Below are 20,911 nucleotides of genomic sequence, written 5' to 3'. Positions count from 1 at the left end.
TCACCTCATTGAGCAGTCTGCGCTGTGCTCTTGCAGTCATCTTTACAGGACGGCCACTCCTAGGGAGAGTAGCAGCAGTACTGAACTTTCTCCATTTATAGACAATTTGTCTTACGGGGACTGATGAACAGCAAGGCTTTTGGAGATACTTTTATAACCCTTTCCAGCTTTATGCAAGTCAACAATTCTTAATCGTAGGTCTTCTGAGAGCTCTTTTGTGCGAGGCATCATTCACATCAGGCAATGCTTCTTGTGAAAAGCAAACCCAGAACTGGTGTGTGTTTTTTATAGGGCAGGGCAGCTGCAACCAACACCTCCAATCTCATCTCATTGATTGGACTCCAGCTGGCTGACATCTAACTCCAATTAGCTCTTGGAGATGTCATTAGTCTAGGGGTTCACATACTTTTTCCACCTGCACTGTGAATGTTTACATGGTGTGTGTGGCGAAACCAGCTTCGCCACTGTGAACTGGAGAGGCCTGGCTGCTAGCCTCCTGCCCTGCGACTACGGCCCCTGAACATATTGTACTGGAAAAACTATATTTGGGCATGTAATAATGTATATTACTGCTACTGGGCCTTTAAGGGCCATCCGTGGATCTATGGGGACTTTTGGGATACTGTACCTTTAAGACTGTGGAGCGTAGTACAGTAATCCTGCCTTTAATATTTTAATGTCATGTATGTATTTTTGTATGCAGTTTAACCTGGGATATGTATGCAGCATTCAGCTGATTGTTCGGTAGAATCACTCCATTCATTGTATTGAGGAAACTACCAAACAACCAGACCACCCAGGACTAAGTGTGCCTCCAATTACCGTTTGCAACAATGTTGCAAACGGGTAATTGGCAATCAGTGTAATGTATTCTTTGTCCTCTGGGTGGCCGCCATTCGGGAAACAAACACGTGGCGGCGGCCATCTTAAACTACCGAACAGCGGTGTTTTGCCGTCGAGTGTCTGGAACTAAAATCGGACACTTGACTAGGCAAACACCGCTGAGCCCTCCATACTTCCAGAAATTCGTATAAAAACTACCGAATGACCAGCCGTTCGGTAGAAAGAACCCCACAAACAAGGGAATTCATTCAAACCCTCTCTAGGCTCTATAACACAGGCAATTCGTCTGTTTTCATTCCCTTGTTTGTGACCGACCGCAGGGCCAAAATGCATGGAACTGTTTTCGGATACTTTACCCATGCGGTCGGTCAAATCTTTGGAACCTCATATCTCCCGAACCATTCATCCGAATGACCTGATTCTTGGATATGTTGTCCCCCTGAATAAGGGCTATCAGGGGATACCTGTTTTGGAGGTGTAGCATGTGTATTTGGGGTACATCCAGGAATTGGGGAAAAGGGTGAACGGTATAATTATGTTAAGTGCTAATCTAAGGGGAGGAAATGTGTGGGAGGTACATCCATGTGATTGGTTAAATTCATCCTCCCCCTGGGAGTGTCCTGTATGTACTTGTTTGTAATAAAAGCCAGACTGGGTGTCCCAGTCCAGAGTTCTTGCTTAACCCTCAAAGCGATGTGTCGTCTCGGTCTTTGGGGGAATGGGATTGTATGCTGACTGCCAAGAGTGTAAGCCGATGTCTGCTTTTCTTGTTCAGCTGTTCCAGTGTTCGTGTGGTTCCAGTCGGGAGAATGGTGTTTGCAGTAGCTGCCTGTGCATCTGGAAAGGGGATTATCGCCTAAACTGGGTTTTATCCTCTTGTAAGTGAAACGGTCCGTTACAATTGGTGGCAAGCGGCGGGATCGTTCCTACAACCAGAGGGACAGCTACAGACAACACTATTTCTGGATTACAAATTGAGGGCAACGCTAGTATCCGTACAGCGACCCTATCTACAAAGGAACTCAGAAAATGGAGGAGAAGTTGCAGGATAGATTGTACGGTTCCGTATTCCGGAGGTCTGGAGCAGTGTCAGAAGAGGACATGTTGATGTACAGAGAGACTGCCAGAGCAGGATTGTGGGACGAAGCCCTAGAGGAAGTACAGTATTCAAGAGGGGATCGGCGCCGCAGCAGAAGGCAGCGAATTCTGGCTAGAATGGCAGAGCGGATGCCCCTCCTGAGAAAACAGACCACAGAAAAGTGGGTGACTAGACTCGAGATTCTAGTATACGCAGAACTGACGCTCGACAACGCGTACCAGGCGCTACAGTGGTACGCGGCTCAGTGTGTCCCCAGGATGGCAGAGTATGAGTTCCCAGAAGGCGGAGAATACACTGGCCCCGGTCTATTTTGGGATAATAGTGGTGACGAGGACTTTGGGGAAGATGCCGACTATCGTTTTTGGGACCTGTACGGCATCCGGGAGAACATGCTGGGTCTCTTTGGCGCTGTGGACCTCGAGGCAGACCTACGATATTTGGTCACCAAGGAATGGAACCTGGAAGGGGATTACCTGCGACTCATCAATGAGGCCTGGGAAGAGACAACCGGTCCTCCCGCCCAACAGCAACCAGCAGTACCCGAGGTAGCAGAGTTCTTAGACTGGTCCTGTGAGCAACCCCAGGGAGATGAAGGTGTCGTCCTTCCTCCCCAGCGGCAGGCTGAGTTACAGGGGGCAGAGGTTGTTGTTCCTGCCCCCCAGCAGCAAAGTGATGTGCCGGGAGGGCAGTGTGAAGTGAAGGGAGAGGAGAGCAGCGTCCTCCCTCCCCAGCGGCAGTGTGTACCCCAGGGAGATGAAGGTGTCGTCCTTCCTCCCCAGTGGCAGCGTACACCCCAGGGAGATGAAGGTGTCGTCCTTCCTCCCCAGCGGCAGGCTGAGTTACAGGGGGCAGAGGTTGTTGTTCCTGCCCCCCAGCAGCAAAGTGATGTGCCAGGAAGGCAGTGTGAAGTAAAGGGGGAGGAGAGCCGTGTCCTCCCTCCCCAGCGGCAGGGTGTGTCTCAGGGAGCAGAAGGTGCAATCCTTCCTCCCCAGCGGCAGTGTGTACCCCAGGGAGCAGAAGGTGCCATCCTTTCTCCCCAGCGGCAGTTTGCCATCCAGAGAGAGGAACTTGTTACACCCTCTCTCCCACGGCAACCTAACCCACCAAGGGGAGATGTTAAGCCCCACAACTGTACAGATGGGACCGTAGTCTCTGCACTTACAGCACAAGGGATAGGGACGGTCGGTCCTGTTCCCCAGCCTCAGTGTGATGGATCCAAAGGGGAGACAGTCGGTCTCCCCCTCCAGCAGTCGAGCTGTGCACCTAAAGGGGAGACAGCCAGTCTCCAGCAACCAGACGCCCACCAGACTACTCCCGTGGTAGTGCTGGCAACAGGACAGAGTACCGCTGGTCTCTGCCCCCTCAGCAACCCACCAAGGCAGCCTACCCGTCTCCCACCCAGCAGGGGTGAAACACCAGAACTTGGACAAAATCCTTCCTCACCCAGATGTAGTAACCGGTTAGTGTGGGTGGGCTGCTCTGTTATTTCTGTTTTGTGGGTGGGTTGCTGGACTAACCAGGGCACTGACCGGCAGAAAGTCAGGTACCCTGTTAGTCTAATTGGCAAAGGGGAGAAATGTGGCGAAACCAGCTTCGCCACTGTGAACTGGAGAGGCCTGGCTGCTAGCCTCCTGCCCTGCGACTACGGCCCCTGAACATATTGTACTGGAAAAACTATATTTGGGCATGTAATAATGTATATTACTGCTACTGGGCCTTTAAGGGCCATCCGTGGATCTATGGGGACTTTTGGGATACTGTACCTTTAAGACTGTGGAGCGTAGTACAGTAATCCTGCCTTTAATATTTTAATGTCATGTATGTATTTTTGTATGCAGTTTAACCTGGGATATGTATGCAGCATTCAGCTGATTGTTCGGTAGAATCACTCCATTCATTGTATTGAGGAAACTACCGAACAACCAGACCACCCAGGACTAAGTGTGCCTCCAATTACCGTTTGCAACAATGTTGCAAACGGGTAATTGGCAATCAGTGTAATGTATTCTTTGTCCTCTGGGTGGCCGCCATTCGGGAAACAAACACGTGGCGGCGGCCATCTTAAACTACCGAACAGCGGTGTTTTGCCGTCGAGTGTCTGGAACTAAAATCGGACACTTGACTAGGCAAACACCGCTGAGCCCTCCATACTTCCAGAAATTCGTTTAAAAACTACCGAATGACCAGCCGTTCGGTAGAAAGAACCCCACAAACAAGGGAATTCATTCAAACCCTCTCTAGGCTCTATAACACAGGCAATTCGTCTGTTTTCATTCCCTTGTTTGTGACCGACCGCAGGGCCAAAATGCATGGAACTGTTTTCGGATACTTTACCCATGCGGTCGGTCAAATCTTTGGAACCTCATATCTCCCGAACCATTCATCCGAATGACCTGATTCTTGGATATGTTGTCCCCCTGAATAAGGGCTATCAGGGGATACCTGTTTTGGAGGTGTAGCATGTGTATTTGGGGTACATCCAGGAATTGGGGAAAAGGGTGAACGGTATAATTATGTTAAGTGCTAATCTAAGGGGAGGAAATGTGTGGGAGGTACATCCATGTGATTGGTTAAATTCATCCTCCCCCTGGGAGTGTCCTGTATGTACTTGTTTGTAATAAAAGCCAGACTGGGTGTCCCAGTCCAGAGTTCTTGCTTAACCCTCAAAGCGATGTGTCGTCTCGGTCTTTGGGGGAATGGGATTGTATGCTGACTGCCAAGAGTGTAAGCCGATGTCTGCTTTTCTTGTTCAGCTGTTCCAGTGTTCGTGTGGTTCCAGTCGGGAGAATGGTGTTTGCAGTAGCTGCCTGTGCATCTGGAAAGGGGATTATCGCCTAAACTGGGTTTTATCCTCTTGTAAGTGAAACGGTCCGTTACAGTGTGTTCAATAAAAACATGGCAACATTTCATTCTTTGTGTGTTATTAGTTTAAGCAGACTGTGATTGTCTATTGTTGTGACTTAGATGATGATCAGATCACATTTTATGACCAATTTGTGCAGAAATCCATATCATTCCAAAGGGTTCACATACTTTTTCTTGCAACTGTGTGTGTGTGTGTGTATATATATATGTATGTATGTATGTATTTGTGTTATGGACAAAAAAGCCATATAGAGTGATAGAGAGAATAGAGAAAAGCCATATAGAGTGATAGCGTAATACAGAATGGAAACAGTCGGTTGAGGTGTGCCAGAACCGACGATGATGTAAAGTAAAGAGGGCAAAAAGGAGAACTATGTTAAACATAGAAACATAGAATGTGACGGCAGATAAGAACCATTCGGCCCATCTAGTCTGCCCAGTTTTCTAAATACTTTCATTAGTCCCTGGCATTATCTTATAATGCCAGGGACGTTAATGCAATCAACATACATATTTGTACACAAGCTTATATGATAATACTTGACAGAGTTTTATACTGGTTGTGGAATGTACTGTTAATAGGCTGAGGACTTACAGTGACCTAATGTTTAATTATGTGTACTGGTATAAACCTGCTTGAAGCCATGGATGCTGCCCCTAAAGAGTGACCAGAATAAAGGAAGGCTTAAGGCCTGGTCTTCTTGATAAATGTTGTGACATAACTCATGAATAGTGATGTCGCGAACCCGAAATTCTCGGGTGGCGAACGGGAACTTCCACAAACATTCGCGAAACGGGTGAACCGCCATTGACTTCAATGGGCAGGCGAATTTTAAAACCCACAGGGACTGTTTCTGGCCACAAAAGTGATGGAAAAGTTGTTTCAAGGGGACTAACACCTTGACTGTGGCATGCCGGAGGGGGATCCATGGCAAAACTCCCATGGAAAATTACACAGTTGATGCAGAGTCTGGTTTTAATCCATAAAGGGCAGAAATCACCTAACATTCCTAAATCACAATGGATATGGATTGACACCTGACATATGACATATTGACACCTTGACATATGGATTGACACCTGTCCTCAGAGCCCCTGATGCACACTGACACAGAGCAGAATAGAGACTGTTCCCCGTCCTCAGAGACCATGATACACACTGACAAAGAGCAGAATAGAGACCGGGGGTCTAGTAGCATGGACACCCAGCACAGGTCGTTCTCCTTCAGCCTTTTTATACGAGGGTCCCTCAACAGGCACGACAGCATGAAAGACCACATTTGCACAAGGTTGGATGCCAAGCTACTCATTTCCCGTTCCTCCTCCTCACACAGAGTAGAATAGAGACTGTTCCCCGTCCTCAGAGACCATGATACACACTGACAAAGAGCAGAATAGAGACTGTTCCCCCTACATAGGGTCACTTGGCAGGTATGGATTGACACCGGTCCTCAAAGCCCCTGATACACACTGACACAGAGCAGAATAGAGACTGTTCCCCATCCTCAGAGAAAATGATACACACTGACACAGAGTAGAATAGAGACTGTTCCCCGTCCTCAAAGCCCCTGATACACACTGACAAAGAGCGGAATAGAGACTGTTCCCCGTCCTCAAAGCCCCTGATACACACTGACAAAGAGCGGAATAGAGACTGTTCCCTGTCCTCAAAGCCCCTGATACACACTGACAAAGAGCAGAATAGAGACTGTTCCCCGTCCTCAGAGACCATGATACACACTGACAAAGAGCAGAATAGAGACTGTTCCCCATCTTTAAAGCCCCTGATACACACTGACCCAGGCCTAGGTACTTATTCTGGGTCCCACATAGACATCGCCCTAAACTACCAGACACACCGGCCACTACCGCAATCCTGCTGAAAACCTGGGATACGATTAAACCACAATTAGGTTATACATATTAATGGGCGCTGGCCACACCACTATACTGCATACACATGATGAATCCCACATTTGACCATCGACTATGGACCGAACGACGATGCACGTTGGTTAGACACCTCTATAATCAAGGACAGCTGAGACATTTCCCCGACCTGCAACAGAGTTACGATTTGCCACAAAGAGCGATATTCTCCTACCTACAACTAAAGGGAGCACTGACAAACTCCACTATCCTGACAACCCCGACCCACACGCGTTGTATAGAGAAAGCATGCGAATCTAGAACAATGCCCAAGAAACCGCTTTCACTCATGTATGCAATTCTAAATAATCCTACCCAACAGCCACCACCGCAGCTAGACAAATTCAGAGAGGCATGGCATAATGATTTGAGTACAGTCTTCTCAGAAGAACAATGTAACCAAGCCTTCATAGCCCATAAAGGTAGATCCAGATGCGCATCCCACCTAGAGCTAATGCACAAGATACAATATAGGTGGTACTTGGTACCGACTAGACTAGCGACCATATATCCCAACACCTCAAGACTTTGCTGGAGATGTTTAATAGAGTAGGGCACAATGCTCCACATCTGGTGGGCCTGCTCGGCCATCAGAGGATACTGGAAGGCAGTTGAGGGGGTGATACAAGGGGTACTGTTCACGAGAACCAACCTGAGACCAGAAAATGCCCTACTCTTCATCTAGATTGACCCATTCCCAAAAGCACATGCCAACCTAACATATCATATCAGCCAGAGGGTGGAAACAACAACCGCCACCGGAGAGATCTAGCCTTCTCCAACAGATCTCCCTAAACCTAGCATATGGAACAAAAACCTGCCAGCGGCTACACCCCCCACACCACATAGTGGAAGACAGGAACATATGGGAGGCATATCTGAGGAAGGAGGAGGAGGGGGTCATGTTAGAACAATAACATATCACATATATATATATATATATACACGAAGGATGAATAGTACCACTCCTAAGACCTAACTGCTCTGACGCAGAGAGACAACGACTCCAAACACCATGGTACAACAGCCAACATTGAGGTATACCAAGCTGAGGTTAAACAATCTACAGGGCATAACGGAACAAACACCCACATTGTACATAGTTAAGTAGTTAGATAAGGGAATAGACCCGGTGACCGCACACAGCGTGCTAACTAAGAAGGAGACAAAGGGAGATGAGGGGCTTCCGACGTCTATTTCCCCCGTTCTTCTTCCCCTACCATAGCCTGTCCCCAGGTTTCCCCCTTCCCATACCCCGGACCAAACCCAGGTTTAGGAGAGAGACAACCATGACATGGTACTAGACCGAAGGCACAAGGGCAGCGGAAAAACTCCCACGAGAATGAATAACCAGTTTGCTCTTGAATGTATAAGATGTGAATAAGATCGATGTACCTTAACCGCTTACCCTCCCTTTTTTCCTTTCTGTATCCCGAACAAGTTCTCTGATAAAATAAAAATTGTCAGATTCAAGTTCTTGTGCCCCACAGTTCAAATTAACATTCAAATGACAATTCATGACAGATCACACAAGTGAATAGCCCTGCCAACGTCGTCTCAGAATTTTTTTGTTATCTAAGAAGAAATAGAAATGCAAGAGCAGAATAGAGACTGTTCCCCGTCCTCAGAGACCATGATACACACTGACAAAGAGCAGAATAGAGACTGTTCCCCGTCCTCAGAGACCATGATACACACTGACAAAGAGCAGAATAGAGACTGTTCCCCGTCCTCAGAGACCATGATACACACTGACAAAGAGCAGAATAGAGACTGTTCCCCGTCCTCAAAGCCCCTGATACACACTGACACAGAGCAGAATAGAGACTGTTCCCTGTCCTCAGAGACCATGATACACACTGACACAGAGCAGAATAGAGACTGTTCCCCGTCCTCAAAGCCCCTGATACACACTGACACAGAGCAGAATAGAGACTGTTCCCCGTCCTCAAAGCCCCTGATACACACTGACACAGAGCAGAATAGAGACTGTTCCCCGTCCTCAGAGACCATGATACACACTGACAAAGAGCAGAATAGAGACTGTTCCCCGTCCTCAAAGCCCCTGATACACACTGACACAGAGCAGAATAGAGACCGGGGGTCTAGTAGCGTGGACACCCAGCACAGGTCGTGTCCTGTGCTGGGTGTCCACGCTACTAGACCCCCTGTCCTGTGCTGGGTGTCCACGCTACTAGACCCCCGGTCTCTATTCTGCTCTGTGTCAGTGTGTATCAGGGGCTTTGAGACAGCATGAAAGACCACATTTGCACAAGGTTGGATGCCGAGCTACTCATTTCCCGTTCCTCCTCCTCACACAGAGTAGAATAGAGACTGTTCCCCGTCCTCAGAGACCATGATACACACTGACAAAGAGCAGAATAGAGACTGTTCCCCGTCCTCAAAGCCTCTGATACACACTGACAAAGAGCGGAATAGAGACTGTTCCCCCTACATAGGGTCACTTGGCAGGTATGGATTGACACCGGTCCTCAAAGCCCCTGATACACACTGACACAGAGCAGAATAGAGACTGTTCCCCATCCTCAGAGACAATGATACACACTGACACAGAGCAGAATAGAGACTGTTCCCCGTCCTCAAAGCCCCTGATACACACTGACAAAGAGCGGAATAGAGACTGTTATACGAGGGTCCCTCAACAGGCACGACAGCATGAAAGACCACATTTGCACAAGGTTGGATGCCGAGCTACTCATTTCCCGTTCCTCCTCCTCACACAGAGTAGAATAGGGACTGTTCCCCCTACATAGGGTCACTTGGCAGATATGGATTGACACCTGTCCTCAAAGCCCCTGATACACACTGACAAAGAGCATAATAGAGACTGTTCCCCGTCCTCAGAGACCATGATACACACTGACACAGAGCAGAATAGAGACTGTTCCCCCTACATAGGGTCACTTGGCAGGAATGGATTGACACCTGTCCTAAGAATCCCTGTATTGGGGAACATTGTCGCCCAAACTAATTTATATGCCCATCAATTCCGAGCTACAAATCCAGACTCTTTTTTGGCAAATATACACACTGTGCCAGAATTTAAAAGATTCTGGGCATTGACTATGCTGATGGGCATCATAAAGAAGCCCTCCATCCGCTCCTACTGGAGCAGTAGCCCCATCTGCTCTAACCCCATTTACTCCCAATGTATGTCGAGGAAGAGGTATGAAATGATTTTAGGGAGCATCCCCAGTTTGACAGGCTGTATAAAATCCGTCCCCTGATTACCCACTTTGCTGCCAGGTTTGCAGAGGCTTATACAACTGGAAGGAATATATGCGTGGATGAATCCCTGATGAAGTATAAGGGAAGGCTGGGATTCAAGCAGTATGTTCCTTCCAAGCACGCTAGGTATGGTGTAAAGATGTATAAGCTCTGTGATAGCGAGACTGGGTACACTCAGGCCTTCCGGGTGTACGAGGGAAAGGATAGCCACCTTGACCCTCCAGGTTGCCCAGAACATATGGGAACCAGTGGCAAGATTGTCTGGGACCTGATATTCCCCCTGATGAACAAAGGGTACCACTTGTATACTGACAATTTTTATACAAGTGTCCCTTTGTTCAAGCTACTGTACTGTTTTGATACAGTAGCTTGCGGCACAATTAAAAAGAACAGCAAAGGTTTCCCAGGACAACTTGCCCGCACCCGGCTATGAAGGGGGGAGACCTCAGCTCTGCGCCAAAAGGAGCTGTTGGCAGTTAAGTACAGAGACAAGAATGATGTCCTGTAAGCCTGTGTACTTATGCACAAAGCGTTGTACGATCAGATTACACACATGTGCCATGCACGGCACATGTGTCAACTTGCCCAACTTCAATGCCGCCAACAAATTTGTTCCGTTGTCACAAACCACTTTGCCGATCTCCAGTTGCTGCGGAGTCAGCCACTTTTCCACCCGTGCGTTCAGGGCGAACAGGAGTGCTTGTTCAGTGTGACTCTCTGTTTTCAAGCAAGTCATACACAAGACGGCGTGACACTGCCGTATCCGGGATGTGGAATAGGAACCTGGGGAGCTGGGGGGGTGCCGTTGATGTGGAGCAAGACGCAGCAGCAGAAGAGGACTCAGCCGAGGAGGTTATGGAAGAGGATGGAGTAGGAGGAGTAGAGGAGGTGGCAGCAGGCCTGCCTGCAAGTCGTGGCGGTGTCACCAACTCCTCTGCAGAGCCATGCATTCCATGCTTGGCAGCCATCAGCAGGTTTACCCAATGCGCAGTGTAGGTGATATACCTGCCCTCACCATGCTTTGCAGACCAGGTATCAGTGGTCAGATGGACCCTTGCCCCAACACTGTGTGCCAGACATGCCATTACTTCCTTTTACACAATCGAGTACAGGTTGGGAATTGCCTTTTGTGAAAAGAAATTTCAGCCGGGTAACTTCCACTGCGGTGTCCCAATAGTTACAAATTTTTTTGAACGCCTCAGACTCCACCAGCTTGTATGGTAAAAGCTGGCGGGCTAATAGTACAGACAAGCCAGCTGTCAGACGCCGGGCAAGGGGGTGACTTTCTGACATTGGCTTCTTACGCTCAAACATGTCCTTGACAGACACCAGACTGTGGGCAGATGAGCAGGCCTGACACACAGACGCTTGGAGACAACTAACTGCTATTCAATCTATAACAGTTAAAAAGTTTTTTTGGTTTTAAATGCACGCTATTGTGACACCAGATATGAGTGGCAATGTGCAATGGCAGAGGTCTGCAGAGTACACGCTGTAGGCCTGACACACCCGCTTGAAGACAACTAACTGCTATTCAATCTATAACAGTGAACAGTATAACAGTGAAGTTTTTTCTTTGTAAAGGCACGCTATAGAGACACCAAATATGAGTGGCAAAGTACACTTGCTGAGGTTGGCAGAGCATACGCTGAAGGCCTGACACCCAGACGCTTGCAGACAACTAACTGCTATTAGCTTACAGTGAAACACTTTTTTTGTTTTTAAAGGCACGCTATAGTCACACCAGATATGAGTGGTGGCACTGGGCAAATGGGCACAGTATCCACTGAGCCTGACACAGAAGCTGGCAGACAACTAACTGCTCTTCAGTCTATTACAGTGAAAACGTTTTTTTGGTTTTAAATGCACGCTATAGAGACACCAGATATGAGTGGCAAATTACACTTGCTGAGGTTGGCAGAGCACACGCTGAAGGCCTGACACCCAGACGCTTGCAGACAACTAACTGCTATTAGCTTACAGTGAAACACTTATTTTGTTTTTAAAGGCACGCTATAGTCACACCAGATATGAGTGGTGGCACTGGGCAAATGGGCACAGTATCCACTGAGCCTGACACAGAAGCTGGCAGACAACAAACTGCTCTTCAATCTATTACAGTGAAAAAGGTTTTTTGGTTTTAAATGCATGCTATAGAGACACCAGATATGAGTGGCAAATTACACTTGCTGAGGTTGGCAGAGCACACTCTGAAGGCCTGACACCCGCTTTAAGGACAGTGACTGCTATTAGCTTACACTGAAAAACTTTTTTCTTTATAAAAGCACGCTATACAGACACCAGATATGAGTGGCAAATTACACTTGCTGAGGTTGGCAGAGCACATGCTGAAGGCCTGACACCCAGACGCTTGCAGACAACTAACTGCTATTAGCTTACAGTGAAACACTTTTTTTGTTTTTAAAGGCACGCTATAGTCACACCAGATATGAGTGGTGGCACTGGGCAAATGGGCACAGTATTCACTGAGCCTGACACAGAAGCTGGCAGACAACTAACTGCTCTTCAATCTATTACAGTGAAAAAGGTTTTTTGGTTTTAAATGCACGCTATACAGACACCAGATATGAGTGGCAAATTACACTTGCTGAGGTTGGCAGAGCACACGCTGAAGGCCTGACACCCAGACGCTTACAGACAACTAACTGCTATTAGCTTACAGTGAAACACTTTTTTTCTTTATAAAAGCACGCTATAGAGACACCAGATATGAGTGGCAAATTACACTTGCTGAGGTTGGCAGAGCACACGCTGAAGGCCTGACACCCAGACGCTTGCAGACAACTAACTGCTATTAGCTTACAGTGAAACACTTTTTTTCTTTATAAAAGCACGCTATACAGACACCAGATATGAGTGGCAAATTACACTTGCTGAGGTTGGCAGAGCACACGCTGAAGGCCTGACACCCAGACACTTGCAGACAACTAACTGCTATTAGCTTACAGTGAAACACTTTTTTTGTTTTTAAAGGCACGCTATAGTCACACCAGATATGAGTGGTGGCACTGGGCAAATGGGCACAGTATCCACTGAGCCTGACACAGAAGCTGGCAGACAACTAACTGCTATTAGCTTACAGTGAAACACTTTTTTTGTTTATAAAAGCACGCTATACAGACACCAGATATGAGTGGCAAATTACACTTGCTGAGGTTGGCAGAGCACACGCTGAAGGCCTGACACCCAGACGCTTACAGACAACTAACTGCTATTAACTTACAGTGAAACACTTTTTTTCTTTATAAAAGCACGCTATATATGGCCACATTCCACAGACAATTGCTGGAGATGTGGACCCCACAGGGGCACCATGTCACACATATGGTGGACGTGTGCCACCCTACAACCTTTTTGGCACATGGTACAAAACACAATCTCAGAGGTTATACGAACACAGATAACCCTTACCCTAGAGTTGTGTATTCGTTTCATACCTCCAGCAGAGACACCAAAAGCCACATGGGCAGCTATGTACCATGTACTTATAGCAGCGGTAACGCTCATTGCACGAACATGGAAAAAACCTGGGGCACCCACCAATGAACTACTAATACAACAAATCTCACTTAATTGGGACTACGAAACCACACTGGCACACCAATTTGGAACCAAACACCACATGAACAAAGCCCATGGAATGTGGACAGACTATTTAGAGAGACACAAAACGGGCCTACTCTGAAGCAATACACCCTGGTATCTACATGTACTAGTCCGACACTAGCCCAGAATGCCTGCAATGTCGGTCACTATAAGTATATATCAATATCAATATAAGTATATATTAAACAGAGAATAAGCTCCTCCCCTACCCCCCCTTCACCCCCCCTTCACCCCCCCCCATAACCTTTTAGGTTGAATACAAAAAGAAAAAGGTCTAGTGAAATTTTCCAGTCAAACTGTATGTATATCCATGCTATGTTTCAAAAGTTGTAAATGTACATTGCGGTTTATGTATATGATGGATGCTGGGAGAATTGTACACACTCCCACTCCCAATGTGATCATCCTTCACTGACTAATAAAAATTGTCAAATTCAAAAAAATAAATAAAAGCACGCTATACAGACACCAGATATGAGTGGCAAATTACACTTGCTGAGGTTGGCAGAGCACACGCTGAAGGCCTGACACCCGCTTTAAGGACACTGACTGCTCTTAGCTTACACTGAAAAACTTTTTTCTTTATAAAAGCACGCTATACAGACACCAGATATGAGTGGCAAATTACACTTGCTGAGGTTGGCAGAGCACACGCTGAAGGCCTGACACCCAGACGCTTGCAGACAACTAACTGCTATTAGCTTACAGTGAAATACTTTTTTTGTTTTTAAAGGCACGCTATAGTCACACCAGATATGAGTGGTGGCACTGGGCAAATGGGCACAGTATCCACTGAGCCTGACACAGAAGCTGGCAGACAACTAACTGCTCTTCAATCTATTACAGTAAAAAAGTTTTTTTGGTTTTAAATGCACGCTATAGAGACACCAGATATGAGTGGCAAATTACACTTGCTGAGGTTGGCAGAGCACACGCTGAAGGCCTGACACCCAGACGCTTACAGACAACTAACTGCTATTAGCTTACAGTGAAACACTTTTTTTCTTTATAAAAGCACGCTATAGAGACACCAGATATGAGTGGCAAATTACACTTGCTGAGGTTGGCAGAGCACACGCTGAAGGCCTGACACCCAGACGCTTGCAGACAACTAACTGCTATTAGCTTACAGTGAAACACTTTTTTTGTTTATAAAAGCACGCTATACAGACACCAGATATGAGTGGCAAATTACACTTGCTGAGGTTGGCAGAGCACACGCTGAAGGCCTGACACCCAGACGCTTACAGACAACTAACTGCTATTAACTTACAGTGAAACACTTTTTTTCTTTATAAAAGCACGCTATATATGGCCACATTCCACAGACAATTGCTGGAGATGTGGACTCCACAGGGGCACCATGTCACACATATGGTGGACGTGTGCCACCCTACAACCTTTTTGGCACATGGTACAAAACACAATCTCAGAGGTTATACGAACACAGATAACCCTTACCCTAGAGTTGTGTATTCTTTTCATACCTCCAGCAGAGACACCAAAAGCCACATGGGCAGCTATGTACCATGTACTTATAGCAGCGGTAACGCTCATTGCACGATCATGGAAAAAACCTGGGGCACCCACCAATGAACTACTAATACAACAAATCTCACTTAATTGGGACTACGAAACCACACTGGCACACCAATTTGGAACCAAACACCACATGAACAAAGCCCACGGAATGTGGACAGACTATTTAGAGAGACACAAAACGGGCATACTCTGAAGCAATACACCCTGGTATCTACATGTACTAGTCCGACACTAGCCCAGAATGCCTGCAATGTCGGTCACTATAAGTATATATCAATATCAATATAAGTATATATTAAACAGAGAATAAGCTCCTCCCCTACCCCCCCCCTTCACCTCCCCTTCACCCCCCCCCCCATAACCTTTTAGGTTGAATACAAAACGAAAAAGGTCTAGTGAAATTTTCCAGTCAAACTGTATGTATATCCATGCTATGTTTCAAAAGTTGTAAATGTACATTGCAGTTTATGTATATGATGGATGCTGGGAGAATTGTACACACTCCCACTCCCAATGTGATCATCCTTCACTGACTAATAAAAATTGTCAAATTCAAAAAAATAAATAAAAGCACGCTATACAGACACCAGATATGAGTGGCAAATTACACTTGCTGAGGTTGGCAGAGCACACGCTGAAGGCCTGACACCCAGGCGCTTGCAGACAACTAACTGCTATTGGCTTACAGTGAAACACTTTTTTTCTTTATAAAAGCACGCTATACAGACACCAGATATGAGTGGCAAATTACACTTGCTGAGGTTGGCAGAGCACACGCTGAAGGCCTGACACCCAGACGCTTGCAGACAACTAACTGCTATTAGCTTACAGTGAAATACTTTTTTTATTTTTAAAGGCACGCTATAGTCACACCAGATATGAGTGGTGGCACTGGGCAAATGGGCACAGTATCCACTGAGCCTGACACAGAAGCTGGCAGACAACAAACTGCTCTTCAATCTATTACAGTGAAAAAGTTTTTTTGGTTTTAAATGCACGCTATAGAGACACCAGATATGTGTGGCAAATTACACTTGCTGAGGTTGGCAGAGCACACGCTGAAGGCCTGACACCCAGACGCTTGCAGACAACTAACTGCTATTAGCTTACAGTGAAACACTTTTTTTCTTTATAAAAGCACACTATACAGACACCAGACAGGAGTGGCAAATTACACTTGCTGAGGTTGGCAGAGCACACGCTGAAGGCCTGACACCCAGACGCTTGCAGACAACTAACTGCTATTAGCTTACAGTGAAACACTTTTTTTGTTTATAAAAGCACGCTATACAGACACCAGATATGAGTGGCAAATTACACTTGCTGAGGTTGGCAGAGCACACGCTGAAGGCCTGACACCCAGACGCTTACAGACAACTAACTGCTATTAACTTACAGTGAAACACTTTTTTTCTTTATAAAAGCACGCTATATATGGCCACATTCCACAGACAATTGCTGGAGATGTGGACTCCACAGGGGCACCATGTCACACATATGGTGGACGTGTGCCACCCTACAACCTTTTTGGCACATGGTACAAAACACAATCTCAGAGGTTATACGAACACAGATAACCCTTACCCTAGAGTTGTGTATTCTTTTCATACCTCCAGCAGAGACACCAAAAGCCACATGGGCAGCTATGTACCATGTACTTATAGCAGCGGTAACGCTCATTGCACGATCATGGAAAAAACCTGGGGCACCCACCAATGAACTACTAATACAACAAATCTCACTTAATTGGGACTACGAAACCACACTGGCACACCAATTTGGAACCAAACACCACATGAACAAAGCCCACGGAATGTGGACAGACTATTTAGAGAGACACAAAACGGGCATACTCTGAAGCAATACACCCTGGTATCTACATGTACTAGTCCGACACTAGCCCAGAATGCCTGCAATGTCGGTCACTATAAGTATATATCAATATCAATATAAGTATATATTAAACAGAGAATAAGCTCCTCCCCTACCCCCCCCCTTCACCTCCCCTTCACCCCCCCCCCCATAACCTTTTAGGTTGAATACAAAACGAAAAAGGTCTAGTGAAATTTTCCAGTCAAACTGTATGTATATCCATGCTATGTTTCAAAAGTTGTAAATGTACATTGCGGTTTATGTATATGATGGATGCTGGGAGAATTGTACACACTCCCACTCCCAATGTGATCATCCTTCACTGACTAATAAAAATTGTCAAATTCAAAAAAATAAATAAAAGCACGCTATACAGACACCAGATATGAGTGGCAAATTACACTTGCTGAGGTTGGCAGAGCACACGCTGAAGGCCTGACACCCAGGCGCTTGCAGACAACTAACTGCTATTGGCTTACAGTGAAACACTTTTTTTCTTTATAAAAGCACGCTATACAGACACCAGATATGAGTGGCAAATTACACTTGCTGAGGTTGGCAGAGCACACGCTGAAGGCCTGACACCCAGACGCTTGCAGACAACTAACTGCTATTAGCTTACAGTGAAATACTTTTTTTATTTTTAAAGGCACGCTATAGTCACACCAGATATGAGTGGTGGCACTGGGCAAATGGGCACAGTATCCACTGAGCCTGACACAGAAGCTGGCAGACAACAAACTGCTCTTCAATCTATTACAGTGAAAAAGTTTTTTTGGTTTTAAATGCACGCTATAGAGACACCAGATATGTGTGGCAAATTACACTTGCTGAGGTTGGCAGAGCACACGCTGAAGGCCTGACACCCAGACGCTTGCAGACAACTAACTGCTATTAGCTTACAGTGAAACACTTTTTTTCTTTATAAAAGCACACTATACAGACACCAGACAGGAGTGGCAAATTACACTTGCTGAGGTTGGCAGAGCACACGCTGAAGGCCTGACACCCGCTTTAAGGACACTGACTGCTATTAGCTTACACTGCTGGTGGCACATGGCTATCTGGCTCAAACTGGCTTCCCAGTCTTCTATCCTGGAGATAATGGAGAAGTAATCCAATTACCTTCCAGGACAGAGACCAGACTCCATTATGCACATGGGGACACAAAGACAGTAAAACACTTTAAAATACATAAAGTCACCTTTTACACATAACACACAGACATTTCACATATCCCTAGATAGCTGGGATCTGAGCGCACAAAACTACCGAATAGCGCTCAGATCCTATTCACACAGTTCAATTGCCATGGAGCCGAAGTCTTTAACTACTTGAATGGGCTCCATGGCATAGCTATCTGGGTTAACACATTCACATAAAGTCTGGTCCATAGTCCAAAGGCAGCAGGCGGGCAACCAGGCTTCTCCAATGCAATGTGGCGAGATTGGTCTCGTCACACCGATGTTGCCTGAAAATTAATGGATAGCCAAGAGACAGATTATGGGTGAACATAGATAAGTGATGAACATAGCAATGGTCAACATATATAAATCAACATATATATGGGAAAACTAACTGCGAGTAGAATAGGTGGAGAAACGGAATAGTAGAAATATTGTATAACCAGAAACTGTAAGTAACTAGGATCAGTATCAACAAGAATATAGGAGGAACAGTATTTACATAGACCATAAAATGGACAGATAAGTTCAGTAGAATTGTAATTGCGCAAAAAAGTCTTACGCGTTAAATGAAAATAGGAAGTCAACCACCAACAACCCCTAATTAGGTATCCTACTTTAGCAGATGAGCCCCCTGAGGGCTATGAATGATGTATGTACAGTAAATGTATGTACAGGTTAATACTGTATTTCTTAATCCTATGTATCGACCTAAGTATGAGCATTGCCTAAATTAATATAGTCAGTTGCGACACCTGCTATGTAGGGGAGCCAAATTGAATGTCATAGTAGTAGTAGTTTGTAGAAAGAGTTAAATAAGCCGTGGTTGGTCAGCCATAGTGGCTTCCATGAGTATTAGGAGGAGTGGCTTAAGTTAATCATGACATGTTAGTATAACAATTTATTACCATGAAACTGATAAGCGCAGTATTGCAACTTGTCTGTATGCTAATTCCCTTAGTTGTGTTCGGGCCATTTCCGTATAGTATGAAATAGCTAGTATGTATACTTATCGCAATAATAAAAAGTCGGTAGAGGTGTGCCGAAACCGACGTGTGTGTGGTAGGCCTGTAAATAAGTGGGCCTACCTTAAAATAGTATTGAATAGAGGGAGAGGAGGGTGGGCCAAAAGTACATCTGGTCCAGTAGGTAAGTGCTGCTTAGAATACCGTAAGCAATGCTTGGAATCGTGTTGCCCTGTGACGGTAAATTCTCAGGGTCGGAAACCATAAAAGACAAGTATAATGGCAGTTTGAGAATGGTGTTTGTAACTGAAAAGATGTGGTGTTGAATGCCCGGGAGATGTAACTTAATAGTGTTGTGTGACATTTATTTTGATGTGGCAAAAAAGTGGTGAAGAGGCCCCAAAGTTGTATACTTGAACTAGTTTGTAAGGTGGTGATCTGACATGACCTTCGATATATGCAGTAAGCTCTGTCATAGCAGTGTGCGTTTCTTTGAGGGCCAACTGTGTGAATTCCTGCTGTGACTTAGCAACTCTTCTATTCCATAGGTAATTCTTGGAGCTGGGGAGCAATCGAGGCCATCAGTGAGGCCGTTGTTAGGGACCTCCTGAACGCCTGAAACTGAAGACTAGATAACTGGTCAGCCACTGTATTGTAAATGCCTGGTATGTGGTAACATACCAGATAAAATTGGTGACAGGCTTCCCTTACGTTAGTTTTCTGATGAATTTATAATAAGGGATACCAAACCGGACTTGTTTATGACGTGGCCCATTGCCAACTTGCCAGAGACCTTGAACTGGTCTGCTTGCCCATGAATGACCCCATGTTGCTGCTGTGGCTATGATAGGATATACCTTTGAAGTTTGCAGAGTTTTGAGGAACCCTTCGATCTGGCTTACTTCTTCTGACCTCTTACCTCATATCCAACTGTCCCCTGAGATTGCAAGAAGGCTTTTGTAAGCCATTGCATCAGGGTGACTACATATGGAGATGACCCTAGTTAAAGACATATATATGTATTGGGAAGAGACACCTAAATATATAGTGCCTAGGTGAGTTCCCGCTGGGCATCCTTCCAAATGAAGAACCTGAAAATGGTATGAAGTATGTGGGACATTCTAGTTTACCAGCAGGAACTAATATTGGAGATCACGTATGTGACTGGAGTTGTATGTGACTGGAGTTTTAAATGCAGAGAAAGGGCCGTATAGGGAGGATTTGAGTTGTCTAACGTGACCTTGTTCGTATGTAATTGCCCACCTGTGGGGGCGAAATTAAGTCGTAATGGATTGCTCGCGGTGGGTTATGTGTAACATGAGTGATGGCCTAGTGAGGGCCACGTATAGAGGCATGCTGTGGTAGGTTGTGACAAGAATTACAAACTTATGTCAAAATTATAATTCCTATGCCGTATGTAATAGCCCAAACGAGGGGCTGCTATTTTGCTATAGTGGATAGCCCTTTGGCCTGTCGTATGTAACGTATAAAGAGTGTGGTTGTGAATAGAAATAGAATAAGGTTATGGTTGCCCCTGTAATCTGGAATTACTTAAAACCTAGATGCTGGGTAAGGCCGTACAATAGTCATTGCACGTGCATGGCTAATGTGTTAACTCGTACCATATTTGCCCGAGTATTCAAATAGCCAGAGAAGCGGGACAGTATAAATATGATAAGGACAGTATAAATATGATGTATATGAACTGGTCTAATACGCAGTGGTGATGTGGGAAT

This window comes from Pelobates fuscus, chromosome 3 (genome assembly GCF_036172605.1).
Source record: "Pelobates fuscus isolate aPelFus1 chromosome 3, aPelFus1.pri, whole genome shotgun sequence".
Taxonomy (NCBI): Eukaryota; Metazoa; Chordata; class Amphibia; order Anura; family Pelobatidae; genus Pelobates; species Pelobates fuscus.
This window is presented reverse-complemented; position numbering follows the sequence as displayed.